Source organism: Patella vulgata, chromosome 1, assembly GCF_932274485.2.
Source record: "Patella vulgata chromosome 1, xgPatVulg1.2, whole genome shotgun sequence".
In the NCBI taxonomy this organism is placed as follows: Eukaryota; Metazoa; Mollusca; class Gastropoda; family Patellidae; genus Patella; species Patella vulgata.
In genome coordinates, this window is record NC_065879.2 from 95,325,008 (window position 1) to 95,331,007 (window position 6,000).

Consider the following 6,000-nt stretch of genomic DNA (forward strand, 5'->3'; position numbering starts at 1 on the left):
GAGGTAAAAAAAATACCTCGTTTCTCTGGAGTCTCAAAACGTGTTTTTTTTAAATTGCCCTGTTTTTGGAACGAGGTATTTTGTTCAGAACGAGGCTGGGTAAAATTCCAGTCATCTAGTTTTGGATTTGGGGAAATTCATTCTCCTTTTCCCATAAATACAGATTGCCCTATTATTTAATTATCAAACCAAACAGCATGTAATCAAAGAACGCTTGTATCCGCCATATGTAATATTGTCACGTGACATTGTTATGTTTTGTTTCGCTTTGGAAATGAAATGAAATGTTGTTTAACGTCCTACGCCTCTGCACCTAACCTGGGCTAATTGAAGACGGGCATACGCCATACAGTGTGCTATGAGGGAAATTTTGCCTGGGCAGCGGCGCTACGGCCTACTCTTATATCGAATTTCAACTGCCAAGGGATCTTTTACGTGCACGCCTATGTGTACACGGGACCTCGGTTTTTCGTCCCATCCGAACGTCTAGGCAGCTGTCCTTGTCAGGCACTCCGTTCTGCATGTTTCGCTCGGGAAGCGTTTATTATACATAATAGAACTCCAGTGTAGTAAGCCATAACTATGAACAATATCATGTCCGAAATAAATAATCTAATTTGTAGATCTGCAATTGGTAACATGATGGTCCGAACATTATTTGTTGACAGCAAATACCGCTAATAATTATCTTAAATAAAATACCTCGTTTAGTAAACGAGGCAATTTTACCCAGCCTCGTTCTGAACAAAATACCTCGTTCCAAAAACAGGGCAATTTTAAAAAAAAACACATTTTGGAACTCCAGAGAAACGAGGTATTTTGACACGTTTTTGCCTCGTTTGCACAGAAATGCCGAACGAGGCATTCTGAGGTTTATAGTGTTATGTAAGATATAATGGGTTGTTCAAACTTATTTGCTCGGTTTGTCTTTAGACAAGTATATGATATAAGATTTAAGCTTAACAAGTATTCTTAACAAGTATTAACATCTATTGTCTAGTGTAAGATGTGTGATTCTTAATAATTAGTTTTCATTGTTCTGATACCAACGCCTATTTACTCGGCTTGCTATAAAAACAGACACTAAGTCATTAGCCTTTCATTGTTCTAAATCAACTATAGAGTCCCAGCTGTCAATCAGCCTCTATGTGCCTACAAGTTATCAGCTTAATTGTTTATATAACATGTAAACCCATCAGGATTGTCTGCCGAGATCACGTGCTTGTAAATATATTATCCAGTATTGAAATATCTTCTAATCAAAAAGACTTTATGTATTATATCACATACTCATAAGTGGTGCCGTGAGCGACGAACCAGGGGTTATGACCAGACCAATGTTTTTAAAGTCCTGACCACTAGAAGATCGAAGCATTTTATTAAGAGGTAAATCTTTTTTCCGATCCTAATTATGGCAGCGGTTACTGCTGATATTAGCGTTATGTTTAATAATTTAACTGCCGAAATAAGCGGTTTGTCTTCAACGCTTAAACATTATGTAGTAACTCAATTAGCTCAACAATTTTCTAGTATTAAGAAATATGACACTTCACCTCCTGTATCTTGTTCAAAAATTAAATATATTGCTAGTATGAAAATTACTAAAACAAAGATATCTATTTAGTTTGTTTTACAAATGAGTTATGTTGATTTTTTTTTAAATAATATGTAAATTATAATTGTTTGTTTCGAACACATTTTGGCTTAAAATTAGTAGTAACTATTGAATGCCCATAATTCGAAGTGAAATGTTTGTTGAAAAGAGATACTAATTAAACTGTCAAGTTACGCCAATCCCATTCAGACATATTGTTTTTAAAAGTCTACGCCTGTCACTGTTACATCAATTCAATTATCAAAATTATTAGAAGTTAATATTGAAAATATTATTCTGTTTAATCTGTTCACCCGATATCAGATAAGTCAGCTTTAATCGGAAGTATTGATGCCACATACTATGTAAAAAAAACCTAAGAGACAGACGACGGTGTACAGGGAGACGTGTGTAATGACATACTAACAATGATTTCATAAACGTATGCAATTGGCTATAACATCAGATGTTGCAATCTCAGGTTTAAAACTACTCATAAAATTATTTTTATACAAGACATTTACTCTTTTTAAATGAATTTGTGCTGCTGCTCTAAAATATTTGAAGAGTACAGTCAACAACCTGTTAGTAATGTGAATTCTTCCAACGAGACGTGATACTATGTTATTTTTTACATTTTACGTGAAGCCCCTTTTACATTATTATATGCTATTATCAACTAAATATTTACCCAGTTCAAAGTAATACCAGAATAATATACTTACTATTGTCGTAAAGTTTAAAATGTCGCTGTATTTTTGTGTGAACTGTTTACTTCAACAACTTGCCTTTAACTGACTATCTAAAATATAATTCATATTGAGTGTAATGCATTAAAAGATTCCCCGGGGACCTGAATGCACCTGAATAATAACAATAAGCTATATACAATAGAGACTGTTGGGGTGATTTACATATGGGTTATATTTAGTTATGTTAAAAAATGTAGTGCACCTGTAAAAACGGTATGCTTAAAGATCTGTCAGTCAATTAGACGTGGGTTAAATAAGTAGAGTACCTTTTACAGAAATCTTCATAGCTAATACAATTTTACTATTTGAGATTTCTACTTTTTTGATTATGTCCAAAAACTGAAAGTTGTTTTTTTTCCGAGAAATGTTTTTGTTTCTGTATTTTGCCGCTAGCTCATTTATGATCTAAGAAATTAGATTGGAATCGAGTTCTGATAATGATTGCATATTTTTTCAACTGGTCAAAAATAGAAAGCCAAACTACAAAATACTGTAACCGATCAACAGTGCAGATTTATGCAGATTTATGAATTATGATTAAATTATATTACAAGTTTAAGAATAATAAACGGGAAGATAAAGACGGGTCTTATGCATTTAAATAAAAACAAATAACTTCCAAACATATAGGTAAATAAGCGCTATGAATTCCAATGAAAATATATATTTGAAACAAATCTGATTAGCCCCTATAGAACACAACCTAAAAAATATTAAGACCAGCCCATTTATGAAAAAAGGATCATCCCCCAAAATGTTGCAAGAGAAGATTTTTTGTGGTTTCTGGTAGTGCTGGGTGTACTGAATGACATCCAAAGCGTTTACCAAAATGTGAGTACATGAAAGTCCCAAATTTTGATGTCAAATACCAGTTATTTGAATGGTAAAACTTCAAACAACCATAAAGTAGTCAATGTTGTAAAGGAATTAAACTAGCACCTGCAATAATGAAATGGTTTTCAGATGACCAATGCCCCCTTGTACCATTGTCGAAGGTACCCCTACCCTAAATTTATAAATGGGCATAATTACACTGTTTTATTATAATATGGTCTCTAAGTTAATGTTTTTGGGATCCATTTTATTATTTGAAGATATATCCAGTGGTTTTGTCGGGTACCGTATCCCAGTTTCAGGAGTATCCCTTTTGAAATAGACCTACCCCTGCACTGCTTTATCATAATATAGCAACTTTGGTATCTGAACTATTTTTTTGTGTCAGTATTTCATTTCAAGATATGCTCAGTGGTTTTAAATGTCCCCTTATACCATTTGCATTGTATTGGTACACCTCCAAAACACAGTGAACCCACATTTATCAATATTCGTAACTCTGCACTAGCTACTATCACATACTGGCTTTGTGGTATGTACATGTGTTTAGAGGGATTCCCCTACCCCGTAACCGATCTGGAGAGAGCTTATGATACCACATGAAAATATGGTATCATGCGCGACCTGCATAACCACGGTCTGTGGGGGCGCTTACCTATCTTCATTAAAAACTTCTTAGAAGATAGGTCGTTTAAGGTACGCTTGGGATCAATTTTCTCTGACCATTGAAATGGGGGTTCCGCAGAGAAATATATTGTCTCCCACGCTCTTTTTCTCTGACCCATTTCCACAGGAAATGGGGGTTCCCCACACTCTTTGCAATAAAACTTAATACGATACCAACGTGCCTTAAACGTGGGGTCGACGGTTCTCTTTATGTTGATGATTTTCAGATGCGTTATGGATCGACAAGTATGCAGACAATCGAACGTCAGTTGCAGCTTTGCTTGAATTCTATTCAACGATGGGCAACTGACAATGGATTTAGATTTTCGAAATCCAAGACTGTGTGCATGCACTTCTGTCACAGAAGACGTTTACATCCTGATCCGAAACTTACGCTGGATGGTATACCCATTCCAGATGTAGATGAAACCAAATTCTTGGGTTTGATATTTGATAAGAAATTATCATTTATCCCTCATATTAAAACCCTGAAAAAGAAATTTCTGAAAGCCCTGTAGTACTATCAGATGGTCAATCTGTAATATTCAATCTTCACGCTGTGTTTTCTTCCGGGACGAAGTTACAACTACAGTTACAACACTGGAAGTGTTACAATTCTTCCTAGTCTCAAATATGATATATGTTTTATAACAAAGTAAAATGAATATGACCAACATGCTCATAAATCTATAGCTAAGTTAACGTATCACAATAACCAGCATATACTTTCTATATTTGTGATTATGAAGTTTAGAATCAATAATATGAACAGTATAGGAGTAGGACGTTAAACCCCATTTCATTTCATTTCAATAATATGAAAGATAACGCTATTGTTCTAGCCATCATATTTCTCCATTCTTTGTCTTTAGACCCCCTGTCTTGTTATTGTCAAAATTTTCATCAACAATTTTAATTTGCGTTTCAGACTTTAACTTATACCATAGCTAATATTTTGACAATGGAGAATCAGTCAAGGCAGTATTGCGAATACCCCTTGCTTTAGGACTCCACCGTGGGCTGTATCTCCCCCAAAGATTGATTTCAATCTTACACAACATAAAAAGGGAGATACTAGTTCCACGGTGTTTCAATCTCTATTTCTAGAGCTAAGGTCTAAATATGGTGATTATGCTCCTATTTACACAGACGGTTCCAAAGATGGCGATCGGGTAGCTACGGCTACCGTCACGCCATCTGACACCATTTCTGCTGCTTCCATATTTACTGCTGAACTCCAGGCTACTTTCGGGCTTTGGAGTTCATTAAATCTTTATCTTTAAAACACATTTTATTTACATTATAAATAATAAGCAGTTTGTGCACCCTTTAGTAGCAGACATTTATCGTCTGCTACTATCACACGAGTTTAACGGCAAGGACACCGTCCTTTGCTGGCTCCCCAGTCATGTTGATATTAAAGGGAATGATCAAGCGGACTAAGCTGCCAAGTCTGCTTTAGATATTCCCATATCACAATTTCTTTTACCTTTCACCGATTTTAAATCGTCCATTAACTTTTTTTTATATATTACCGCTGGCAAGGGTCTTGGGATCTTGCAGACACACACAAACTTCATCACATTAAGCCTCTCTTAGGAGACTGGTCAAGCTCCCATAGAACTAACAGGAAGGATGAAGTTGTTTTGTGTCGCTCTCGCATTGGTCATACTATTGTTTAACTCATATTTTCATTTTAAAGCGAGAGCCTCAACCAGAATGTTAAGCACATTTTGATTGAGTGCAAGCATTTCAAGGATATTAGATAGAATTTTTACCATTGTCAGTCATTACATCACATGTTTGCCCAACTGGGTTTATATTGTAAAGTGTTAGACTTTTTAAAAGAGACAGGATTTTATCATAAATTTTAATTGTATATATATCATTTCATTTTTGTATTTAATATTTATATGCATAAAATGTTGTATTTTATTTTTAATTTTACTAACTGTGATATTGTTTTTATTTATTTATGCATATAATATTTTTATGTTACATAGTTTAGCCTGTCTCGTAATATAGCCCGGTTGGAGCTGGCGTGCCATAAAACCACATTTCATTTCATTTCTACCCCGTAACTTGCTATTTTAGAAGATGAGTGAAACAGGAAAGCAATAGATGTACAAGGTATTATTTACCAATTTGCTCTAC

General features: G+C 34.8%; 1 protein-coding gene across 5 annotated transcripts in view; it reads right to left on the bottom strand.

The window, feature by feature from the left end:
- The window catches only part of LOC126817346 (GTPase IMAP family member 4), a 113,962-nt gene extending 111,489 nt beyond the window's left edge, over positions 1-2,473 (bottom strand). For 2 of the 5 annotated variants that reach the window (XM_050544343.2, XM_050544300.2), the window contains exon 1: positions 2,320-2,453. The gene's annotated coding sequence lies outside the window, so the exon portion shown is untranslated. Of the gene's footprint in view, positions 1-2,319 lie in introns of all 5 variants that reach the window. The other 3 variants (XM_050544232.1, XM_050544539.2, XM_050544490.2) reach the window with 3 other exon arrangements.
- Positions 2,474-6,000: the final 3,527 nt, after the last annotated feature.